Source organism: Tiliqua scincoides, chromosome 7 (genome assembly GCF_035046505.1).
Source record: "Tiliqua scincoides isolate rTilSci1 chromosome 7, rTilSci1.hap2, whole genome shotgun sequence".
Classification (NCBI taxonomy): Eukaryota; Metazoa; Chordata; class Lepidosauria; order Squamata; family Scincidae; genus Tiliqua; species Tiliqua scincoides.
Window position 1 is genome coordinate 35,514,180 of NC_089827.1, and position 26,653 is coordinate 35,540,832.

At 45.9% G+C, this 26,653-nt stretch overlaps 1 protein-coding gene across 1 annotated transcript in view; it reads left to right on the forward strand.

Annotated features, from left to right (window-relative positions):
• ETNK1 (ethanolamine kinase 1) overlaps positions 1-26,653 on the forward strand; it is a 110,844-nt gene that overhangs the window by 80,923 nt on the left and 3,268 nt on the right. The window lies entirely within an intron of this gene.

Below are 26,653 nucleotides of genomic sequence, written 5' to 3' on the forward strand. Positions count from 1 at the left end.
ATTAGTTTGACTACCTGGATTAAAATTTGCAGTCCTAAAATAACACAATTGGGTACTGGCAACACAGAAATGGTAATTGTTTCTGGTTTGAAATGCTATTAGGCATGATTAGTATGTTACTTTTTGGTCCTGACAGAGAGATCAAGAGGTGTGTACTCATCACGGGTGACTTAGGAGTGTAGGTTTTTCTCTTGCATGAATCATGAAGCTATCGGATATGTACAGTTGTGTTGATTTATTGACTGCATTACAGAAGTACAGAAAATGGTGTGAGGTGTCCCCACCTCTCTCCCACCCCATTATCTCCCTTGCGGTGAGATTTAAATTGTTAGCAAGAACTTGTCCTTTTGTGCTTTGCAAAGTGCTGTCTACTGCGATGGCTTATAAACACACAGTTCTGTATGTGAAACAATTTGAGAAAGTAATTTATTGATTTTCAAAATGTATACCCCAGTTGGTTTTATCAGTGACAGTCCAAAGCAGCTAAAGGATAAGAAACAAAGTAATCAGCAAAAGACAAACAACAAGACTACTTAGGTAAAGTAGTAAAACAGCAAAAACAAAACCAATCAAGCCCAATGGGAATTTGTAAAACAAAGGGCACAATCCTATCCTGCTCTGGAACAGGCAAGCCAAGAGGCTTGCACTGTATCCAGCGCAGGATTGTGTCCATAAGCGGCTCAGCCAGAGGCAAAGTGAAACTTATCCCTGGGTAAGGGCTGCTGGCTCCTATGGGTCTCCTTGGATTTGCTCCACCTCGTCAGGTGGCACAATCTGAGTAGAGCGGAGTGACTTAAAGCCGTTCTCCCTGGGAACGGGAGCTCCACCTCCTTCTCCCCGCCCGCCTGCCCCCGGAGGTGCCCACCACCTGCCTTCCCCCTGCCCAGGAACACCCAGGAACCCTAATAGCACATTTGTGACCCTCCTGGGCTGGCGCAAGGGACTTGCGTTGGCCCATGGGCACCTTTGAATTGTGCCCAAAGACAACTAGCCACCCCTCCCCCCAGAAAGAAGGGCTAGCTCAACTTAGTCTTAGTTTGCATGAAGCCTGACGAGTTTGCATGAGCCTGACTGCATGCCTGAAGGAGTAAAGCGTTGGGGTCCAGCAATCTTCTGTAGAGAGGACTTTCCATAAGGTGGATGTTATCACCGAAAAGACTCTGCTCCTAGTAGACATCCATCAAAGCTCAACAAACAAAAGTTATCTCTCAGAATGGAAGGTTTCTTTCCTCACTCTGTCTGAAGTCTTGTTATGACACCTATTTGATGGCCGCAGTACTAGCTGCAGAAATTCATATTTAAATGTCTGCTGGCTTTGTGAAAATAGGAATGATGAAATCAGTTCAGTTTAGTAAGACCTTTATTGGCATAAAATACAGAGAAAAAAGAAAAAAGAACAAAAATATAAAATAACACAACATAAACATCAGTCTTTTCCTCACACATTGCCCAGAGTCCCAGGGCTCTGCCTAGCTATTACCCCAGATAAAAAGGAAGCAACCTTATCCAGGGTCTCAGAATCAGGTGTGGAAAGGAGAGACTGAAGCATGATTGAATCCTCCCAGCCCTGCATCCTAGCTAACAATGGGCCTAGATAGTTCTTGCGTGAAGCATCATGTAGCGGGCAGTAGAAAAAGGTATGTATTAGAGTCTCAATGCAATCCCTACCACACTTGCATTTCCTCTCTGAGTAGGGAATACCACTGAACCTGCCCATTAACAAGGCTGATGGAAGAGCGTTACATCTTGCAAGTGTGAAAGCTCTCCGAGCCTGCGGGCACTCCAGGTGGTAAAAGAAGGAGGCCAGTTTCCCAAAACTGACTGGAATATGGAGATGGAGTGGAGAGCATGTGGTTCTGGCGGCACTAAACAGCTCTTGTTGTTCAATATCAAGAATTCTTTCTTTGACGATTCTGTAATGATGAAATCTATACATCTATATACGTATTTAAAAATGAATGTCCTGTATGACTAATCAACGCCCAGCCCAAACACCTGGACTAGAAACATGAAATTTGGGGAGCATATTTCTTCCATGACGTAAGGACCCAGTAAGAAGGGATTTTTAGAAATTCTACCCCCAAGGGGGTGAAAAGGGGTAGAATGTGTTTTCATGGATTCCTCAATATCTTTTAGGCCCAATGAGATATTGACTTGGTTTTTGCTTAAAAAGCTTACCCACACAAATGCTTAAAAACATAATTCAGGATTTCACCCTAATCAACCCCTAAAGGGGTGAATCTAAATTCGGAGATGAATTGTAGAATACTTCTTATTTCTTAGGCCCGACTGGCTCTTCCCCCTGTGCAACTGCCTAAGAAAGACTGGTGGCCTATATGGCAACTGAGGCCAGCTGGCCCTTTTAACTTAACCCTTTTAAAGTTGTTATGGTAAGGGGTACTGACAGTAAAATAACAGAACAAAATAACAGTTATTTTAGTGTTTACTCTGAACATTGATAATAAAGTGTATTCTTGGTTCAATACAAAGTTCTGCTACCCCCAAATTTTGACAAGCCTTTCTCCTGAGAACATGTGCTATCGCCAGCCCTTGCTCTGCTTATCCCTGTGTGCTAGTGAGAGGAGAGTTAGGGAGGGACACTGGCTCAACAGTTGTGCGGCACAATCTTGCTTCCCTCACAGGAGGCATTTTCTCTTGACTGTAGTTGCTGTAAATAACAACTGAGTGTCCCTCAATTTAAGTTGGTATGGCAATTGAGTATTTAAATATCAATGGGGAGATGGTGCCTCTCACTATTGTCCCCACCACAGGAGACAGAGCCTGCCTGTTCCAGTTCCTCTCCTACTTCGTGTATGACACTCAGCTAATGGCTAGAGAGGTTCATGAGCTCATCATGAGGCATGCGGTGGACAACTGGGATGAGTTCTCCATCATGGCCCATGACAGCAAGGGAGACAGCTCCACCTGCTCCACTGAGTACCTCATTCACATGTCCCAACCCTTTTCTTCTGGTGGTTTATATGAGCTGGTGGCAGCTAGGCAACTGTTTGAGTTTGTCTTAAAGTTTACCGCAATGGGGAGCTCTATGAGAGACTCGCAGTGAAGGTCACCCCGTGAGGATGCTACACTTTATGCAGGACCTTTCTAGGGGCCATTTTGATGGGTACCTGCCATGTGAACTTGAACGTGTCCACCACACCACCCCTTCCTCAGCCCGAATGTGCCTCACACCTCTCACAGTCATCACCTCTTCCTATCCCTAAGAAGCCTCCTGGCAAATGTTGTGCTGGATACACCAATGCTAAAAGGAGGAAGCAACTTAGGGCGCAATCCTAACCCCTTATGTCAGTGCTTTCCAGCGCCAATGGGACATGTGCTGCATCCTGCAGTTGGGTGTCAATCACCGAGGCCTCCTCAAAGTAAGGGAATGTTTGTTCCCTTACCTCAGAACTGCATTGCCTTACCTCAGAAAATCACTGACATAAGGGGTTAGGATTGCACCCTTAAGGATGTGGCAACGAAATATGTGCAGAGTAATCAGTGAGGCATGTACTGCATCCTGCAGTTGGGGGTCAATCACAGAGGTCTCCTCAAGGTAAAGCAATGTTTGTTCCCTTCCCTTGGAGTTGCATTGCTCTTATGTTTGTGCTGGAAAGTAGGTTAGGGTTGCAGCCCTAGTGAATTAATGGCACAGGCAAAGTTCGAAGTGAGGAAGTCCTGATTGGCATCTCAGAGCCCAATCCTGAGCTCGAGACGCCAACTTACAGCCGGCATGCACGGTCCGGCGCTGGGCTAGTGCCAGGCGGGCACCCGGCCTCTGCTACTTGGCAGTTGCATGGACCACCAAGCAGCGGAGAGGAAAAGATTGATGGGTTGACGCATAACAATGGCATTTACTAACGTTTTCAGATGTGGACTATAATTCACACGGGCAAATTATTATAATAGTTATTTTTATTATCATCAGCATTGCAGTCTACAGATAAGGACAGACATGCCTTGCAGTGTGGTTTACAGATATTTGTGAATGTTAGGCCACTTCAATGCTTTTAGGTATGCAGGTACAAAGCGATGAACATGTAAGAAACTGAGCAAAAGTCATGGCGAGAGTGAGTCAGTCAGATTTTACAGTTTCTAGAGCCATAGTGAATTTCTCCCATACAGTTCTTTTAGTGCATCTTCATGGTGAACATTCTCCAGACAATCCCTGGACGTGCAAATATTCAGCAATCGCTTAGAATCATAGAGAGAATCATAGAATCATCGAGTTGGAAGGGACCAAAAAGGTCATCTAGTCCAACTCCTGCTTGATAGTCAGCATCATGACTGATCATGAGAATGACCACATCTGGGGCAACTTCAGACTTCTGTGACTGTCCAGGTTGCAGCTATTTCCAATCTCAGCAAAAAGGGGCCAATTCAGAAAAGAAGAAAAAAAAACCTATTGCCATGTAAAATTGATAGATAGAAGCTGGTGAGTTAAACATATCACTGAATTGGACACAAGAATGAAGTCTAATTAAACACACACACCCTGTTTTTTCTGAGAATGCTTTCCAATTAAAGGAAAAAAGGATAGGAAACCCTGTGCCCTCAGGTTAAACTGCAAATGCTCACCACCATCTTTGGAGGACTTTTGAGGAACTGAAACTTGTAAGTAATCTTTCTTGACAATTTTAGGCAAGGCATTAAGTGGAGGATAAAAAACCCCATGTTCAATATCTGGACACATTAAGCATTAGGCTTAAACATTTACGGCTTTCCATTTTGACAAGGAAAATGATATGTTTGGTCTCTCGGGCTATACTGAGCTGTTTCCTCAGCATTGAGACAGGTTGTCAGTCCCTAAGAAAATGGGCTCCCCTGTGCTTGATGCACAGCTGCTGTGTGGTGTACGGAGGATAGGAGACATGGTGCTGGAGATGCTTCAGCATACTTGGTGTTGTCCAAACAATGGGCACTGGTTTAGTGGAACTCTGGGTGCTTATGAGTGGGGTGGGCAAATAGGGTGGAAGGGGCATCATCATTATGCCTCAGTTGCTAAAGTGTCCACACAGTGATGAGAGGACTATAGCCAAAATGGCTGCACTCAGAGAAGACAGAGGTTTCTCCAGAACTTCAGAAGCTTGAAACCTGGGGGGGGGGGCAGGAATAACCAATGGGGGGGGCGTAAAAAAAAGCATTAATAGACATTTTATTCCTGGAGAATCTAATCGTTGAAGGCACAGTGTACAAGGATAATTCCTACAGAGGTTTTACCCTGCTGGGAGTGGGAGAGGGAGACAGAAAGAAAACAAACTGGAAAGATCCAAACCACAGAGATTAAAGGAAAAGTAAGGCAGAGTGTTCTATGCGGAAGACTCTCAGGCATCCTGCTATCTGACACCATGATCCAAGGCATGGGTCACTGTGATGTGACACAGTGAGTCCTCATTGAGTCCAGTGGGACTTGCACCCAGGAGGATGAGCACACCCAAAAATAAGGTAGTGGTCTCTAATACTCAGGGGACTTCTTAGGCATGCAGAAGTAGTTCACTTTCTAAACGAAAATAAGATTAAAACCACCCCATGATGGCCATTTCCGCTTCTGGGGATTGTGGAAACCTTCCAAGACCTTTCAGAATGTGCATGGTAAACAAAGATAAGAAAAGCTCACTTTATTGTCTCGAGAGGGGGAACTCCCATTTTCCCTGCTATTTTTTTTTATTGGAGGAAGAGATCCACTGTTGCTGCACAATGGCAGCTATCCCCAAATCTTGGATTTCTCCATTGTTTTCTATAGGCAGCTCTCATTCCCACCCCTGGGGAAAGAACAATGCAGAAAAGAAAGGGCCTAAAGAAACCCAGAGTTGGGCAGGCCATGTGATTCTGTCACTTCACTCTAAGCTTGAGGACAGCTGAAGAGACTACAGAAATTACCAGTGAAAGGTTCCTGTGTCAATCGATACAGGGAAATGGAGAGGGGAGGGAGAGATGGGAAATTGGTATGCGTTCCGGGGTTAAAATAACACACGCACACCCCTACCTTTCCACCATCTCCCCCTCACAACTGGACATCCCCTGCAACATTTTATTGTGACTCCCTCTCATTCTTTCTACATACAATACAGTCCTTTAGATATCATTGGGAAAAATCTTCACACATAACAGGGGAGAAAGAGACAACTGTGTGGAAATTGTGATTCCACAAGCACATGATGAGATATGGGATCATTTCTCATATGCGATATGGGGTCAGATGATGACTGGGGTCAGATATAGAAATCAGCACTCATTAAAAAAAATCTCAAGCTCTTGGTTCTCATTTCTGTATCAGAGAGAGGCTGTAGCTCTGTGGCAGAGCAGCAGCTTTGCATGCAGAAGGTCCCTGCTTCAATGGTTGGTGTCTCTAGGTAAGGCTGAGAGGGATCCCTGTTGGAAAACCTTGGGGACTTGCTGTCTGTCAGTTCTGACAGTATTGCTCTAGATCAGGGGTGTCAAACCCATTTAATACAGAGGGCCGAAGTTAGCATTCAGGGCTCCAGCTGAGGGCCAGAAGTGATGTCATTAAGCAGAAAGGAAGTGACATCATTAAGCAGCTAATGGCCAGAAATCAGACCCTGTTCTCATATAGAAACTCATTAACTGCAAATGACAGAAGAGAACGTACGCAAATCTTGATCATATTTCAAGATTTGGGATAGCCCAATTTTCATGTGGGCTGCCATTTCAGCTGTAACATCTCAGCAGCTGAGAGCCTGAGGGCTGGATAAAAATCTTCCGGGGGCTGCATCTGGCCCCTGGGCTTTATGTTTGACACCCCTGCTCTAGATGAACTGATGGTCTGACACAGGATATGGCAGCCCTTCCTCTGAGGGGCTCAGGCCAGTGTACATGGGATGCTCTTCATTTCACTCTTATAAGGGGAACTAAAAAGAGAAGGTGTCTTTGGTTTCCTGTTCATAACCCTTTTTCTTAGGGTTCTCAAGTGGCAACAATGTCTCATCCCTCTACTCATTCTCTGGTGGGATCCAATTGCAGTTGTATTGTTCCCACAAAGGAATGAATGGAAATACAGACTGGCTCTATGAAGAGTGAGAAATGTGATTGCTGGCACCAGAGGAAGGAAGGATGAGATGCTGCATGGCCAGTTGGCTCAAAAGATCCAGGAAGCCACAGAAACCACTTACAGTGATAGAAACAATGAATAAAATTCAGGACTGGAAAAAAAAATCAATAGCCTATCATCTCTTCTTACTTTTTCTCTGTCTTGAAATCAAGGACATAAGACAGGTATGATATAAACTAGAAGTTGACCAAGTGACAAAAGATCAGTGTTCACTTTACAGCTTAAAAATACAATTGTGAATGTTTCATACATGTGCAGAATTTGGGACACATCTCTTTAAAAAGCAACAACTCCAACATGGTGATTAAGAAGGGACCAGGCCACTGCTGTTGAGTGTCCAAAATAAACACCAGCATAAAGAATTTGATCATTTAGAAGTTGTCCTGAGGAATGGCAGGAAAACTGTAGACATTCAAATGCAAAGAAGGATGAAATTCTACAGAGCTGCGTTCTTCACACTTGAGAAGGCACATGACCATTGTCAAAAGGCACGACAACTACCAGTCTTCCCATGAAATGTTTTATGGCTCCAGAGAGTGACATTCTCCTTTAAGCAGGGGCAACAGCAAAACTCAGAAGGCCTGGCCTACTGATCTACACTGAGGGTAGGTGAAGGAGGAACTAGTCGATATCTGACAGCTCAGTCCTATGCATGTCTACTGTATTAAGTGGGGCTTACTCCCAGGAAAGTGTGCTGAGGATTATTGCTTGAGTGGTTTGCAGTAGATTGGCAAGTTCTTTTGACTCCCAATAGTTTAACAACACTCAATAAAATGGTGAATAAAAAAAATGATCAACCTTGATTGCTCTTCTCAGTCTTGAAGTTCTTCCTCAGTCAGCATGTAATTAGTCTGTGTTGCCATGAGATTTGCTGATGGTCACTAATTGGATAGTGTTAAAGAGAGATTGGACAAATTCATGAAGGATAGGACTATCAATGGCAACTCGTCATGATGCCTGTGTGCTACCTCCAAATTCAGCAGCAGCCTGCCTCTGAATACCAGTTACAGGGGAGCAATGGTGGGGGAGAAATCTGACTTGCTTTCCTGCTTGTGGGCTTCCCAGGGACAGCTCCTGGGCCACTGTGGGAAGCAGGATGCTGGATGGAATGGGCCTTTGGCCTGAACCACCAGGACTTTTCTTACATTCTTATGTTGAGTTCCCAGCTGTAAAATACTGTTGCTTTTGACCAGGTCTTTGTGCAGCCTCTGTGTTAGAGACTCGTACTGAAATCCCTGATCTGTCACAACTCAGATGTAGATGTTTGTATTTAAAAGATGTTTGTATTTAAATGTGGATGTTAACCCAATGTGTAGCTCGTAAGGTGCAGTAGATAATGGTCTCCAACCCAAGCCCCCATTTTGTGTCTTGTCCTGCCCTGCCACTCTTTTGCTACTGTTGACAGACACAGTAAAATGTAATGTAGACCTGCACCTCTGAAGTTTGCCCACCTTGACTCTTATGAGTACTCTGGATCATGTCCTGGAATCCTTTGCAACATGCTTTGGTTCAATGGCAGATGCTCACAGATTTCTCAGTAATCAATGAGAAAAGCATTCCACGAAATCTGAAAGCTTGATAAGCCACTGCCATATAACCTAAGTCTGCAATCCTATAAATGCTTACCCTTAAAATCAATGGGGTGCACTTCTGCCAGCATAGGATAGCACTATAAGAGCACAATCCTAACCGACTTTCCCACACTGGCATAGCTGTGCCAGTGGGGCATTTGTTGCATCCTGCAGTTGGGGGGGTACTCTTGGAGGCCTCCTCAAGGTAAGGGGCAATGTTTGTTCCCTTACCTCAGAGTTGCATTGCCCTTATGTTAGTGCTGGAAAGTTGGTTAGGATTGCAGCCTAAGTTGCCCATTTTTCATAATATTTTCCAAGAATAAATAATCTAGCTTCAGGAGATATAACACATGACCAGTTCTTATAACGGCCGGCATCATAGGACCGGATATTTGGACTTGGTGGGGTTGGATTGTTCTTGTATCCATTAACACTCAGTGTCTTGTGATAATCTGTTTCTAGGACAGAAGAACAATTTGACAAAAGGAGATGTTTGTGTTTTTGAAAACTTTGTCTTAGGGGCAATGAATAACTCACTAGATAAAAGGCAACACTAGACTGTTGTCTCTGATTTTTCATACAATTAAAGCATGAACTGACCTTCTGCCACAAATGCTGCTCACATGCTACTCTAAAAGACATTCAGAAGCTGGAAAAAGCATAATAAGAACAACAACAAAGCATACCAGAACAAGGCCATTTGAGTGTGCTTAATTGCAGTGATGCATTGTGGGAATTCTTGTCCTAGATCGAACAGCGATATTACAGGTTTGAAACTTACATAAGGCGCTGGCTTGCAGTCAATGTTGTCCTTTCAACCAAAAACGAGAGCTATGGTCTCATTTTCAGGAATGTTTTATAGTTTTCATTTCATGTATTCATTTTAAAGCATTTGTACTCCACCTTTCCCCTTCATCCTAATGGGCGCAAGGCAGCTAACAATAATTAAAACAGTAATACTTCATATGAAGGAACAGGGCTGACCAAACCATAAGAGCAGAACCAGCATAAAAGAATAAAAGGAACCTCTTAGAAGGGTATCACAGAAGGTGCTGAGGGAAGGGCAAGTGCCCCAGACGTTAGGGTGCCCCACACATGCCCCACTCATGGCTGGGCCCTTTGCTGAATTATACACTGAGCATTTGGATGAGATTGTGACCTTAAACATGCTTACTTAAAAGCTAGCTCCTTCAAAACGAATGCAACCTTCTTTACAGAACATGTGCACTTTTCAGAATACCAGCCTTGGGGGGGGGGCAATGGCACAACAGAGGCATGTAGCATTCAATCCCTGCTTATGGGGTTCCTGGAAGCATCTGGTTCTCCACTCTGGGAAACAGAGTGCTAGGCTAGAAGGTGCTTTGGTCCTATCCAGCAGCAGTCTTCCTATGCTTGAGATGGGAGTGCTAATGTGAAATATGCCGTTATCTCTCTCTCTCTCAGGAATGTAACATAAAGTACAAAATGTGTCCCCTTCTCCCACAATGCACTTTACTCCATTTGTGCCTCTTCAAACAAGCTTATTTCTTCTGGTGCCACCACTGATATTGTGACACAATTATGTTTTTCTAGTGTGTCTTTAACCAAAAGAACCATAATCCATTTTGCTTTTAAATCCATGGAGAATAGAGGCCATGGCCTTGAATAAATGCACACAAGCTGCAGTAGGCAGTAGAAAGCCTTCAACAATGTGTGAAGGGGAGCTTGCAACGTGATTGTGTGAGAATATAGAGGTGTAGAGGTGTTACAGGCATATCCTTATTTGCATCTGTAAAAAGTTGGAGGGGTGCAACAGTGCAGGTAGGTATGGTGCTGGGGACCTGAGGGGCCCTTGAGCCAGGACTGTTTTAGGCCCTTCTAGTCACTTGTATGCATGCATACACATACACATGTATACTTCTCCCTTGGCACCCTTGTGGTGCTGAGGAAAAGGCCTTCAAGCATTCTTCCTTTTTGGGCCTCCCCATCCACCAATGGGCTTCCACAGACGCCTAATGCACCATCACAGGGGTTTGTGAGGAAGTTTGATGGTGTACAGGAAGAGCAAGAGAAGACAGCAACAATCTGAGGAACTCAACCACATGACTTGCTCCATCAGTTACCTGGGTCACTGGGGTTTCAGGGGTTGGCTGGTTGGGCCACCCATGGGCCCTTGGCCAGAGCACGATCTGGTTGACCTCTGATACTGGCTCTGATGGCAGGGTTGACTGTAGCTTGCTAATGATTGTGAACTTGAGGGGTTCACTTCTAGATTTTGCAGAATCACGTGATAGAGCTTTTTGTGGATTATACCACTTCAGGCTGCAGGGTATATGTATATGTGCAAATATGCCCCTAAGAAAAGCATTTCTTTCACTTATCAACTACACATCTGGGGAAGTGGTTCAACCTAGTCTTCTTCCAAAGACTAGGATTTTTTTTTTTAAGGGAGCATTAAAATCAGTGTTGGGAACTCGAGTTAGTGACTCTGACTCAAGTCGCGAAAATGTGTGATTTTGGGTGATTCGGCAACTAATGATTCGGTCACGCATATGGAAGACTCTGAAAAAGACTTGAGTCAGGGCCCCCCTGACTTGGGACTCGTCCCTAAGCATGCTAACTCTAGCCTGCCTGTGTCTGGGGGTGCCTGCTTACTGTTTTCACCGCATGGAAAACCTCGTGGGGCAAGTATCCTGACAATGAGCAGCAGGAAGTTCCAGGTGGGAGGCAGCAAAGAGTTGATGCGAGCAGAGTGGGAAGAGAGGATTGGGTTCTCTTTTCCCATCTCTGATAGGAAGGAAGGAACGGATGATTATTGGACATAGGACAGGCATTCTCATATTTCCATTGGCTGAGGGAGGGTAGGAGAAGAAGCAACCCTCATTGAATGAATGCTACAGTGGGACTACTTGTGAGTAGAGCTGCCAAAGATTGGGTCATCCTGGTAAGCCTCCCAGCTGCTACCTGTGGCCCTCCTCCCTCTTGCTGCTTCTGTCTGAGCTCTCACTCAGTCCCTCCCACCCTGTTACAGATGGGACATTGGGGAGTGCTCAAAGAGAGCTCCAACACACACTCCCCAGCAGCTGCCCTGTTTTTTCCACTTTCTAAACAGGGGTTTTTTGAGGGGGGGGGAACTTGACTCGAGTCCATTAGAGTCACTAAAAGGTGACTCAGCGACTCGGAAACTGCCCCCATTAGGAATCTTTTTCAAGTTGAGTCATCAGGGCGGTGACTTGGTCAAACCACACTGGGATTTCCCCAACACTGATTAAAATCTGCAACACCTTCCCCCCAGCTCCAATGGTACAGCCCAGGAAAAACTTCAGTGCCTGATTTTGCTGCAGGTAGAAACGGATGCTTGGTAACAAAGCTAGATTTGTTGTCATGGGTGAAAGGGCTCTGAACATGTGCCTGGAATGTGTAGGGCCTGGCACATGTGCACCTCTTCGCTTCTTCAGTTCTTCCCCTGCATGCAAATTGTGTAAAGGATTCCCTCAAACATCCCCTCCCTCCACTTGCCACTTCCCCTCAACTAGACTGCATGTTATAAAATCGTTTTTGTTCACGGACCAGTGAACACTCCAGCTTGTCAGTATTCAAATTACTACCAGGCTGTTTAGTACCTGTCTAATTAAAACAGAAGTTACTCGCTGATGCCTCCAATGCTTAAGCAAATTAAAGCCTAATAGGAAAAGTGATATATCACTTAGATGAAAAGAAAAATTGAATAACTATTACTACACCCTCTTTCGATCTTCCTCCCTCCTCCAGTCTCCCATTTTGAAGGAATTCAGGATAAAAAGGATGCAATGTTTGATCTCAGACAATTCTATATTTAACAACATGCTATTAATCAATAACAAAAAAATGTTGGCACATCCCCAAAACATTCAATAATGTGGAAATATGCCAATTGACATGAAGATGAAGAAAGCAGCCATTGTTTGAATGTGAGCACTGTATAGTGCTGTGGGTCATGTTTTGGACATGGATTTGGGAGTTTGGGTTCAAATCCTGTCTTAGTTGGGATGAGTTGGGTGATATTATATGATGTACATGCCTAGAGGTTGAGCCATAAGTGCCTGTCTGAATTTAAGAGCTTCCGCAGGGGTCCTGTTCACTGCATCAAGAGGGAGATCTGGATATCGTTGTGTATATCCCTAACTGCATGGGAGGGGTTGGCTCTCATAATATTGTCTCAACTGGCCCCAGGTCTTGTTTCCAAAGTGGAACCAGTGCATTGGCAATTCTAGATTCTCTCCCCTCATTTGGCCAAGCTTTTTACAAAGCACCGTATGCGCACAGTTTGCCACTGTGTTCAGTTCTTTCAGTATTTCTCGTTCTCCCTCTACATTACTAAAGTGCACTTGCGCATTTATTAAACCCTGCACAAATTGTACTAAGAGCTTTTTGTGTGGTATCTTACCGATGCTCACGAGTGTGCACCTGCAATGCAAACCACCATGCAAAAGGAATCTGGATGCAATCAAATGTACAGTATCATCAAGATGGTTTTTTGACCATGTTTTATTATTGCAAACATACACATCATAATGTGGAGGGACCTAAGATTCCAGTGAGCTGAAGGAATGGAGAACTGTGGTCAACGGCACATTGGTTCAATTCTGTGAATAATTTCAGAAATTCGCCATGAGTTCAGGAGGTGTGGGACACAGGGCAGAGTGTATGCAATGAACAATAAAGGAACATATTAAGGCTAGCTTTTCATCCTCAGCAGATCTTCCACTGCAGGCATTATGTGCTCATATGGTTTCTCCTGGAGAATTCTGGGAGTAGTATTCTTCCATAGAATTCCTTGTAGTGTGATGAGGGTGTGGAGAACCCTAACACACCTTACCAAACTAAAGAGACAGTAAATGGGAGTCAGTGGTATAGCTAATCCCTTGGAATGCAAAACGTGAACGTTTGAACATGCATAATGTGGGTTGATTGTGTGGTGTCGTTGCACAGATGGAGGAAATACAGAAAAAAAAATTGTGTAAGCATCTCTTGTGAAAGACATCTAAGTATGCAGAGGTCAGAGCATCGGTATCTACAGTTCTTGACTCCAAAAGAGGAGGCTTTCATCAGGAGAGCTTCTGATGGCCCAGACCTCATTAGCTTGATATTCCCAGCACTCCTTGGCACAACTAAATTTCACAGTTGTCTTTGTCTATGTCATTTCTTTCTTGGCTTTGATAAAAATAGTACATAGAACTTCTCTTTGTTTTCATCCTATTTTAATAGTTCTCCAAAGCAGAGAAGGGCCTGTTCATCCACCCCAGACAAAGGGATCGTTTGTCCGAGAGAATGGACTTGTTCTATGAAGATTTCCATTATTTCCCCTTTATTTTTCTCCTCTTCAGCTGACCCGTCATCTCACAGAATTGTGGCGTATTGCCTTCGGCAACGAATGCTAATGAACATCCCTTTCAAGGGTTTATGCATATTCTGCTCTGTGAATCAGCTGGCAAAAGTTGGGTGGGGGAGAAAAGCTGTCCAACTAATTTATTTTGAGTGCAGCCCAGGGGTAGAGTGTGTAGCAGTCCTCTTCCCCTGACCTGGGAGTGAAAGGTCAACATTTCTGCTCATGGTTCTAGAGTTCCTGCAAAGTAAGCCTGGTTGGCTGAGGCAAAGTGACAAAGCTTGTTTAGTAACATAACAAGGAGGAACTCCTGAACTGCATGCACATTTACAAAGAAACACACACACACACACACACACACAGAGAGAGAGAGAGAGAGAGAGAGAGAGAGAGAGAGAGAGAGAGAGACTTGCCAACTCCAATTTTAGTCTAGGTTCCAAATGGACATTGAAGTCAAGTAAGGTAAGCTTTCCAGTGGCTGAGCTTACTTGATCAGAGCAAATCACAGTACATCATTTCCGTCTCTTTGCAAAATTATTTCAGTGAGTTGTATCCAAAGAATGGCATGACTAGTTCTGCTTGTTTCTGCACTGTCCAATGAACACTTGAGACAACAGATATGGGAGAAAGGGCCACTTTATTTCACGTTAACAAGAGAAGAGGAGGCTGAGACCTGCAGCATCCAAGGCAGCGAAAGCCCCTGTGGTGCGGGTCAGGACCTCTGGGCGCTACCAGAAACCTCTGCCCCCAGGCGGGCATGCACCCGACTCCAAGTCGCACCCCGCTGCTGGGCGGCACGTCTCATCCATGTCTGTCCCCTAAGGGGAAGGCAGCCAGACCGCGGACTGCGCCACCTCGAGCCGCTGAGCCTCTGAGGTGTGCCCCGCGGTCCTGGCCAGGGCCCCGTCTACATCCTCGTGCCGCCGAGCCCCTGAGGACTGAAATAGGGTTCCGCCCTGCCTATGCCGCCTGAAGGTGTATGCCCAGAGTCCCATTCACTCTTAAAGTGACCAATTCACTCTTAAAGTGACCAATTCACTCTTAAAGTGACCAATGGCAGCTCGAAAACAGGGGGGGGTAACCCCCTGGCCCGTGACAGTCTGGGGTAGGCGAAAAAACTGCCTGCCCTTCGGCCAATCTTGGCAGGCAGCAAAAAATTCCTAACTGGCCCCAAACGGCGACCAGTTAGACTCAGACTGCCTCTAGGGCGGGCGGGCAGGTATTCCCACGGTGCCCACGTGCAAAGGAGGAAGAGGGCTGGGTCCTACGCCCTTTAAAAGGCCCGCTGTAGCTGCCAGCCCCAGCCCCCTTCCACTCCCCATGTGTCCCAGGCCAGGCCAAACAAACTCTGATCACCTTTTTAATTAGGCGATCGGGAGTTTCTAAGGCAGATTGGGATTTGGGTTTTGTGAACAACAGCCCACCCTGCTGCATAGCAAGCCCTGTTCTGATGCTGACATGCTCTATAGCATCACCAGCCACTTTCCCTGGGTGCAGTACTTGCAGAGGCAGGTGGAGCTATGTCTGGAGGGAGCTATTTCCCATGATTAAGAATGCTGGGCACCCAGTATAAATACATGGGGAGTCATGGGATGGAGCTCTCCCTGGACGCAACATTTGTGCCTGCAGAAAGCGTACCTGGCAACGCAGTTGTATGATGTCTCAACAGGGTAAATCTGGCCTCAAGTTGACCACAGTGTGATGCTGGCCTAGTCTGGAAGTCAGCCGTCCTCAGCTTTTCTGTAGGAAGAGGGTGACTGTTTGCTGGTAATGTAGTCAAAGTCAGTGGTACTCAAACTGGTGGGTCACAACCCACCAGCTCGTGTAAAGCTTTCCCTGTCCCTTTAAGCGGCGGGGAAGAGGAGAGGCAGCAATGTGAACCCCAGGATCGTGTTGCTAATGGGGGTGAAGGGGTGTGTGTTTGTACTTACCGAGGACTGGCACAAGCTGCAGGAGTTGCACATAGCCCTCCGCAGGGCTCCCCGAGGCTCAGAATGTCAGAAAAAAATGAGTTCCTGTTTGTGATCGCCATGAGGAAATTGTTTGTCCTTGCTTTTTTCCAACATTCTACGCTTTGGGGAGCCCTGCGGAGGGCTGCACAGGGCTTCCTGCAACTCCTGCTGCTTTTGCCAGCCCTCAGCAAGTAAAAATACCCCCCTTCCCCTCCCTTAGTGATGTGATCCTGGGGATTGCGTCGCTGCCCTTGCCCCCTGCCCCACTAAGACTTACCTCAAGAGTTTTACTCTGGAGGAGTTTGAGAACCACTGCTCAAAGTCAGTGCTGAATGTTGCAGAGATACCACTGGAGTAATCAACAAGCAAGTTCTTTTGATGGAACAGCTTGTTCAATCTGATGCTGGTGTCCTCCCAGGCGCCTGAGGCTTGGAAACACCCATGAGGTAATGGCAGTTTCAAACTGTGCCCCATTGTATATTTGACTGTCTACCTTGACATCATGCAGGAAATGGGACATCCCAGGAGAAATCATTCCACAATTTGACAGATTTCACGCATTTGGAATATTCCTTTCTGTTCAGCTGGCACTTTTGGGGCTTATTTTTGCCTCAGTACTTCCATTTCATCTCCTTGGACTAGTAAACTTGTCCTCTTCTTCAGTTGTGTAATGCTTAGAATTCCAATATGTATTTTGCTCTGCTCATTTCCCTTTTTTCTCTGATTCATTCATGATTGAACAAGTGCAAATGGGCCAAAGTTGAAGGAACTTGCAGCCTAGTCCTAACTAGGACAAGGCTGCCCTTCACCACTGCAGAACACAGCCCATAAATGGCCATAAGTCAAAGAGTGGTGGTGCTGAAAGCAGGGGGGTGGGTGGGTGGGTGGGCATAACAGGACAGGGGGAGGAACACGGGAGTTTCTGGGTGGGGACTGGTCAGGTAGGAGGCTGAATGGGAGGGGAAGGGGTGGATTTTGATAGTGCTGGTGTGCATCAGATCCTAACTCTGTTCCCTGTCTCCTTCCCTCTCCCTTACTCTCCTCAACTTGTGCCAGGAAAATGGTATGGCTTCAAAGAGAACAATTGGCGCAGTGGAAGCTTATCCCAGGGTAATGGTTTTTACTGGACTATTTTTTTTTGTTGTTCTTTGTGTATCTAGAATTTAAGGGCACAATCCAAACCTGTGCTGGACCAGGCAAGCCAGGAGGCTTGTGATGCATCCAAGACAGGTTTGCAGTGAGCAGCGGCTCAGCCAGGGGCAAGGGGAAGCTCTTCCCCTTACCCCTGGGTAAGGCTGCTTTCCCCTATGGGTCTCCTCGAACCTGCGCCACCTCTGTAGGTAGTGCAAGTCTGAGGAGAGCGGAGCAGCTGGAAGCTGCTTCATTCACCCCGGGGACGGGGGTTGGGATCCGGCATAACCGCCAGGTTCCAGCCCCGCCCCCAGCTCCCCGCGTGCCAGCCCCCGGGACAGTCCACCCCCCGCCCAGAAATGCCCCCTCCCGCCTCCTCCCGCCCCCACGCCTATCTTTTAGGCTTGTGTCAGCGTGGGTGCGCTGACACAAGTGGCGGCGAGGGAGCCGCGGCGGAGGCGTCTTCCAGCCTCCGTGCGTCAGCGCATCTGCATGCACCGATGCGGCTCCCTCCCACGGAGGCACAAACATGCTTTACGGCACATTTGCGACCCTCCAGGGCGTCCTATGCCAGCATAACTGCCGGTTAGGATCGCACCCTAATGCTCCCAAGAAAAATGGTATTAGCTAACCATCCTTAATTAGTGTTAGCTCACAATCTGCAAAATGAAGGAATGGTTGGTGAGCAGCCAGCATCTCATCTGAAGGTCACTTTGTGACCTGGTTCATCCAAACAGCAAATAAAGTCATGAACTGTTCCTAGATTTTACCACTTCAGACTGCATCGGGAGGGGAGAATCCTGTGGTCTTCAGCAAGAACAAAAAGTTATCTGCACGTTGAAAACTAGCACGTCAAGGAAAAGGCTGGACTAAAAGTCTTCTCCCTAATATTTTGTTTTTTGTGTGCAGGGAAGTTTTTTAAATTTTATTTTTTTTAATATGAAGGAGCCCCTTTGTGCATTATGGTGTAGTACAGCTCTGGAACACAGTTCAATTTGGCAATGGGGACATGAGATATTTAAGATCTCTTGGATTTCAGCCTTCAAATTATGGCAGTCCTTTCCCCTGTAGACCCATCTGGTTCCTGATTTGAGTGGTTTTTGGCACCTGGTTGATTTCACCAGGCATTCATTTGGTTTCCCCAATGAACTGATTTTTATCCCTTGGTCTTGAATTCTGTTTTTGATTTATTCTTGTTTTAGGCTTCAATTCTAAATGGACTTGCCTTTAGTAAGCCTCACTGAATAAAGTGGAACATACTTCTGAGTGAACATGTATAAGATTGCACTGTTAAGAATGCCGTTTTATATTTATAATTTTAATTATTAAATTTGGTATATTATTATTGTCAGATAGATAAAAAGTGGGATATAAATGAATACACAATGTTGACATCTTCTCTGTTTCTGGGAACCTGGCCTACACAGAGTGGCGACTACATGTGGGGCCTCAGTATCTGCAGGGGATCCATTCTCAGACCCCCTCATGGATACTAAACATTGTGGATAATTAAATTTGTGATCTTTGGCCCCTGCAGGCTTCAGAATGGTCCATAGACGTGGGAAAAATATGACTTCCGTTTTCTTAAAGGAAACCATAAGGTTTTTATTTTGGGGGGGGGTTGCGTCTACAGGCCATTCTGAAGCCTGCAGAGGCCCCGGGTGGACACACGTGGCCTCTGTGGGCTTCAGAAAGCCCTCCAAAGTGACCAGAGCACAATTCCGATTGCCTTTGGAGGGTTCATGTGGGGTCGAATCTGGCCCAATGCCCGATCTGGGACCCGTGTTGAGTCAGATGTGTGGATATAAAATCTGCAGGTAAACAGGATCCACCTGTATGTCTTGAGCTCTTGACATCACATCATGTAGCTGTTTTACCTGTGTGAGGTTGCTGTTAGCCTGCAACTGGCTTGCAATACAGTTTGGATGACTTTTCCCCCATGCCACTGCAAATGTCCAAAGCAGCCATTTTCAACCACTGTGCCATGGCACACTGCTGTGCCGCAAACAGTCTGCAGGTGTGCCTTGGATGTTTGGGGGGAGGGTCATTTATTAGTAGGGCCATTGAGGGATGTGAGCCCCCTACCAACAGTATGGTGTGCCTTGTCAGTTGCCAAAAAACTGATGGTGTGCCTTGACAATTTTGGTAACTTGTCAGTGTGCCATGAGATGAAAAAGGTTGAAAATCACTGGTCCAAAGAGGTGAAAACTGTCTCATGTGAGTGGCTGAGCGACATCTCGTCTTGCCACCAAATAACAGCTGCCACACAGAGTGACAAAACCAGCCTAATGTGCAACTGTAGCATGTAAACCAGCCCTTCTTATTCTAGAGCTAGTTTGTAGTCGGGTCAGGCCTAATGCAGGCCAAAGACCTGCTTCCCACTTTGCACTCAGGCCGCCAAATAGATAACCCTTCCTCCAGGGAAATGTGGGTTTGCATACACCTGATCACTTTGCTTTACAAGGCCTCATTATACTCTCCTTTTCCTTTCAGACAGTACTTTGTAGTGACATTGTGTTAATTCTCTTCTATTAATTGCATAAAATGTAGCTAACCTCCAAATTCAGGCCCGGAATCCCAAACTGGTCATTATGCAAATTAAAAAGGAATGTGGCGGGCTTCTGAGGTGACAGATAAAGCTTAACAGCAGGTTAGGGCTAATTTTTTTTTTCATCATCTTCTGTTTTATGCCTTTGTTAATGAAGGATAAATGTTTGTGAGTCCTGTTACTGAAGGTTCATCAGATCACCACGCTTCTTGAAATAAAGAGATTTGGTCTTAAGGCAGTTGTCTTTTTTGTTGGTTAATAGAGAGCTTTCCTAGAGGTTTGCAGGGACGGGCAAATCCAGCACAGCTTGACTCAAGTTGAGTCACGAGTCTCTGCCCCCCATGACTTGAGTCGAAAACAAGTCCTTCCTCTGAGCAGCTCAGGGTGGTGTACATGGTACCTCCCTTTATTTTGTCCTCACAACAACCCTGTAAGGTAGGTGAGACAGAGATAGTAATAGTCATGACATGAAATGAATAATAATAATGGCCAGAAAATGATATGCAGTGAAAAATAAATGCAGTGTATATTTCCCCACAAGCAATGATGAAATTCTGCATCAAGTGGTACAACATGATTCTGCATCAAGTGGTACATTATTCCTAAAAGGGTGTCCCCGCCCCCTGATGTCTCATTGGCCTGTTTTGAGTTAAGACAGTGGTTCTCAGACTTAAACACTGGGACCCACTTTTTAGAATGACAATCTGTCCAGGAACCACCGGAAGTGATGTCATGGCTGGAAGTGACATCATCAGGCAAAATAAAATAATTATAAATAATTATGGGCCCAATCCTACTAAACTTTCCAGCACCGGTGCAGCCTCACTGCAGCCCCAAGGTAAGGGAACAAATGTTCCCATACCTTGAGGAGGCCTCCAAGACTGCTTCCCCACCACAGGTTGCAGTGCATACCCCATTGACACAGCAGCACCAGCACTGGAAAATTGGATAGGACTGGGCCCTAAATTAAAGAAAAACAGATAACACAGGCCTAGAAAATTGAGGGTCAGAAAAGTTTTCCCCAAACTTTATGGTGGTTTGATATGAATTTGGGGTGCCGATTCCAAAACTGGCCTCCATTTTGCTCTATCATGTCTAGTTTTGGAGATATAGTGTAGCCTTATTAGTGAATAGTTCAAGCAGCTTCCTCATGAGCTCATGGTGTAGGCTCATGGTGTAGAAGCCTCATGGTGTAGGCTTCCTCATGAGGAAGCTGCTTGAACCATTCACCAAAGAGGCTACGCCATGTCTCCAAAACTAGACGTGATAGGCCAAAACGGATACCATTTTTGGAATCAGCACCCCAAATATACCCAGGAATTGCTGTGTTTAAGGAAGAAAAATGTATGTTGGCCTGTGTAATTAAATAAGGGGAAGTTTCACCAAGTGAATTGTCTCTGTAGCCTGCCTGCAATAACACCCCTAACAAAAAATCAGTGAGATTTTCAGCCCTCCCCAGTGCCCACCTTACCCGCTTTCAGCCCTCCCCAGTGCCTACCACCCAGTGCCCAGTGTGTGTTCTGCCTTCTGGAGCATTTGTTTAGCTCCACATTCATCAGAGTGGGACCATAATGCTAGCCTTGCATTGCCCGTAAGCTGCCTTGACCAGCAGCCAAGGCACATTTGCTTACTTGCAAGTAAATACAACAGTGTGGCTTACTTTCACTTTCCATAGGGCTCAATAGATTCCTCTGCTTGGAGGGAGGGACTTCCTTCTTGAGTGTTTTTTTTGGGCTGCTTTCATTGGGTAGGAACCATTCTGGTATCATTGGATTCCTCTCAGCCTGCCCTTTCCGATGGACTAAGGCATGTTTGCCTATTCGCGAGTAAATGCGCGATATGACTTGGTTTCACTTTCCATAGGGCCCCATGCATTTTTTGTTTCTGGTTTTTTGGCCATAACTTTTGATGGAAAGGAGATATTTTACCCTGGGTTTTCGCATTGCATTCTGCTGGAAATTCCACATTCAACAGTATATAGCATGATGGGTTACTCCTAACCTTCATGATGTTAGCAATGTTAGGTCATTTGTGGTGTCGCCCCCTCCCAAGGCTGGTACCTGGGGTGGACCACCACCTGCCCCTTGCTAGGTACGCCACTGGTCCCATTGCAGCCAGTCATTCAATGGGGCTTCCTCCCCCCAAGTAAGAATGGAGCTCATAGCAACCATGCAATTGGACAGTGTGTTCTCTACGAACATCTCCCCTGCTTCCCCGCCTCCTTTTTCCATGGCTTCTCCAACCAATTCCAAAGCAAGATCCCCCTTGGGCTCCTCCTCCTGCCCTCCCTCATCCAAAGAAAAAAATCAGACTTTCCGTTCTTCATCCAATGATCATTGGTTCCATCAGAGATGGGCAAGAGAGCCTGCTCCAGCTTCCCCCACTCCTGCTCAGATGCAAAAGCAAACATTGACTCTTCCCTGCCTCTTGGCTGGAACTTTCCTGCTGTTCATCTGGTCGGCCCCATGAGGATTAATGACCCCACGAGGTTTTTCACGCTGTGAAAACAGCGTGAACATTGCAGGTTCACATGCTTCAGCTCATTGCATGGCATGCTAACAGCCTCCCCCATACATGCGTTGTATTCAGTACCATTTAAGGCCACTTAACTGGTACCATTTAAACCAGCACCAGTAATCACTCATTTTCCATACATGTTCATGTGGGTGGCGAATTATGCAAGTCATGCCAGGATTTGCTCCTCAGTGTTCACACCGTGAATGTAAGTGTGAAGGAGTTTGTATGTGAAGAACTCCTCTGTAGATTTGAGAGGCTCTCCAAGATCCCCAACTGGTGGAGGAGGCCTACATGCCTTCAGCTACATTTGCAGATGACCCTAACATCCATCAAATGATTGTCAGTGTGTGTTGTTGCCAGTGCATGAGGTCCCGTTTCCAGCTCATGCATTATCTGAAAGCTTGTGGGGGGTGGGGGAATAAACAAACTGTCCATACTGATGAAGAATGCCTTTCCCTATATTCTTCTTTGGGTGAAGACCTTGGCAGGAACTGTTCTTTTCTTTCTTGGAATCTTTTGGAAACCTATTCATTCAGTATGCAAATTCAGCCTAAGAAACACAGTGTTGTATGCGAATAGTTGGGCTTTTATTCAAAGGTGTTCCCACATCGCTTGCGCATCATATTCTTTACACCCTTTTGATTTCCTTTAAGTGCATTTTTAAAAACAAATGAAATTATAAATATGTTTTTTTTCCTGCAAAAGGAGGATGAATGGCCACAAGATCAGACAATTAAAAAGCAAATAAATGGGAGAATGGCTGTGAATGCAGACTGCAAAAACAATACCAGGGATACTGAAAAATGAACAACCCAAGAATAATGAAAAATGAGTTGTATCAATGATTGCCAGATTCGGACATCTATGTAGTCCTGTAGCTTATCTGGCAGGGTGTTGAGACTATGACTGAAAGCAATGGTGCTTTAAACTGGATCAGGCTATTTGACTAGTACTGATTGCAGCTTTCCAAAGTCTCAGGTTGACTATCGCAGACCTGATACTTGAGGAGGTCTTCTTAAGATTCTAGGAACATAATTTCATGACTGAAATTCCTAGAAACATGACATAGAGGAGCATAAGTTTCAGAAGTGTCATTGGTAGTTTCATCACTAAGCTGGGTAGTTGACAGCTGTCTTATATGCGCATCTGGTACTGGGGCTGAGACAACCACAAGCCCAACTGAAGCAGTAACCTCACTATCCCTGTCTGCCTGTTTGCCTCCAGTTCTCCTCCCACTCTCTGCTTTGGAGAAGGAAGAGGGAGACTGAGAGGAGGAGAACATGTAGAGAAGAGTGGTGTCCTGAACTGAGCTAGATCACTGAAGAGTGGGAGAAGCAGAGGGTGGCACATTATTGGAGATGGAGGGGCAGCATTTTACATGCCATCTCAGGCATCAGAAGTCTTGGGCCAATCCTGCCTGGTACTACATCTGATGAATTGTGTAATCAAGCGGTTCCCAAACTTTCCAGTGGTCACTGCACCCTTCTTTTGCAGCAGCCTCTTCTTCCCAACTCTCCCAGGTGCTGCCATTTTGAATTGTGTGAGATCTCGTGTGATTCTTGTGAGATCTCATGCCATTCTCATGAGACCATGCCTAATCCAAGATGGTGGCATTATAGGAGTGCTGGGAAGAAGAGGCCACAGGGCACATCCTGTGGTGCCCTGTGAGTTTGCTGCAGCACCTAGATGCGCCGACACAGCTTCCTCCCACGGAGAAGCAAACATGCTTTATGGCACGTTTGCGACCCTCCCGGGGCTCCTATGCCGGCATAAGTGCCGGTTAGGATTGCGCCCTAAGGTAAGTTTGGAAAATTGGATAGGATTGGGCCCTTACTCTACAGAATTATTGTAATTCAGTAAGTTGGTGCTGGTTCGTGGTGGTTCCACTCCTTCTTGGTTGATAGGTTCTAGATGGAGATGCTGGGGGGGGGGCATGTTTTCAGTGCTCTGGCCTTTATGGTGTGGGGGGCCACAGGGTTCTGTTCTGTCCCCCATGTTTTTCAACTTCTACAGCAAACTGCTGGGGAGATCACCCAGGGATTTGGAGTAGGTTGTCATCAGTATGCTGAAGACACTCAGATTTATCTCTCTTTGCCATCTTGTTTTGGGGAAGTCGTGGGAGTCCTGGAGCATTCTCTGGAGGCAGCTAGGGTCTGGCTAAGGGCCAATAAGTTGAGATTAAGTCAGAAAAGATGGATATCCTCCTGGTCAGGAAATCTTCAATGCAGATACTGAGTCACCTCCCCACTCTGAATGGGTTGCATTCCCCCTGCAGGAATGGATGTGCAGTTTGGGAATGCTCCTGGTCTCACAGCTCTGCCAGGAGAGTCAGGCAACAGCCAGACTGTGGCCAGAGGTGCATTTTTGTACAGCTTTGGCTGCTGCACCAACTGTGGCCATTCCAGAGCTGATTGGATCTGATCACAATCAGTAGTATTGGCAACCTTCAGTCTCGAAAGACTATGGTATCGCGCTCTGAAAGGTGGTTCTGGCACAGCGTCTAGTGTGGCTGAAAAGGCCAATCCGGGAGTGACAATCCCTTCCACACCGGGAGCAAGTACAGTCTGTCCCTGGTCTATCTCCCTGGCTATGGGCCTTCCTTCTTTGCCTCTTAGCCTCAGACTGTTGGCAAAGTGTCTCTTCAAACTGGGAAAGGCCATGCTGCACAGCCTGCCTCCAAGCGGGCTGCTCAGAGGCCACGGTTTCCCACTTGTTGAGGTCCATCCCTAAGGCCTTCAGATCCCTCTTGCAGATGTCCTTGTATCGCAGCTGTGGTCTACCTGTAGGGCGCTTTCCTTGCACGAGTTCTCCATAGAGGAGATCCTTTGGGATCCGGCCATCATCCATTCTCACGACATGACCAAGCCAACGCAGGCGTCTCTGTTTCAGCAGTGAATACATGCTAGGGATTCCAGCACGTTCCAGGACTGTGTTGTTTGGAACTTTGTCCTGCCTGGAGAGGATCTGATCATAATAGTTCATCCTTTAGTGACTTCAAGGCTGGATTACTATAATGTACTCAAGTGGGGCTGCCTTGAAGATGGTTCAGAAGCTACAATTTGTGCAGAATGTGGTGGCCCGGGTGATCACTGGAGCCAGGCAATTTGATTCTATTGGACCGCTCCTCTGGTGGCTGCACTGGCTGCCCATTTGATTCTGGGACCAGTTCACGGTACTGGTATTAGCTTTAAAAACCCTTCATGGTTTGGGACCAGGTAATCTGAGGGACTGCCTTTGCCTATATATTCTGGACCACCATCTGGGGTCACCTGGGAAGTGGGTTCAAAACAGAATGGAGACGTTCTCCCTGTGTAGCTCTGCCTCTGACAAGAAACACAATATATGACCACTCGGTGGCATGGCCACTGCTACCACAAGCAGAGGCAATGAAGGGCAGGGCTAAGAGATCCCAGTCTTTCTTTCCTGCATTTACTGAACATAGGGAGAATTTCTGGAGAATGGGACTTCTAGAATCCAGAATCAAAACTGGAGTTTCTGGCAGGCTTCAGGAAAAAAATTCAAAGCTGCCAAAAGCATTTTCCATGCAGGACTGCACAATTCCACCTCGTTTGTATTATTATGACAAATTGGGATAAGGAGGAAAGGGGAGTAAGAATGGCATTAAAAACCTTTTCTAAAAAGTGTGCCATGCTTTCAAGAGGGAGCCAAAGGCAGGCTGCTGAGCACAAGCTGTCTCCATGTGGAACACAAACGCAAGTGTGCTACATCTGTCTGTTGAAGCTGATGGGTCCTGCCGGCTCCTTGACCATCTTGTATATACTGTGTTTGATTTGTGTTCATGTGGCTTTACAGGGGGAGAAACAAGTCCTCAGAAACAGTATATACACACTCCGAAGAATTATTATGACAAAAAAAGGAGGGTTTGCTTTGTTTTTACAGTGCTCTTTATATTTTATGCCAGCTGTCATCTAATGGAAAGAATGACCTCAGGGCCATTGTTTATCAGGGTTATACTAGTCCACTTAAAAATACATTCAGCCTTTGGCTGTTCCATAGGCCAAAACCACATCTAATGGGCCAGGGATGGAATAAACACAAACAGACTGTGCTGAAGTGATTATCACTTCATTGTTGTTCTTGCAAAGAAAGAAAGAAAGAAAGAAAGAAAGAAAGAAAGAAAGAAAGAAAGAAAGAAAGAAAGAAAGAAAGAGAAAGAAAGAAAGAAAGAAAGAAAGTGTCTTTCTTTTGCATTTGGACTTTTGCTCAGCATTCCTCTTTGAGAGTCTTGGGAATTCTTCTTCAGTCAGGCCTGCATGAAGGTTTTGAAAAGTGAAAACTGCATTTGGTGAGAGGGGATCAAAACGATATTGTATGGAAAAAGATTCACTCTGAGCCCTGTGGGTTGGGGCATCTGGGGTTAGTGAGTGTCAGCAGGGCTGGGCCACAGCCACAGTGAGTCTGCTGCCTGGGCTGGGGTTTCCCGTGCACCCAATCCAGGATGGGGCCAGCCCCCTTCTCATAGCGGCATTATCCTCTGTGCCTTTTCAGGGTCAGGGAAAG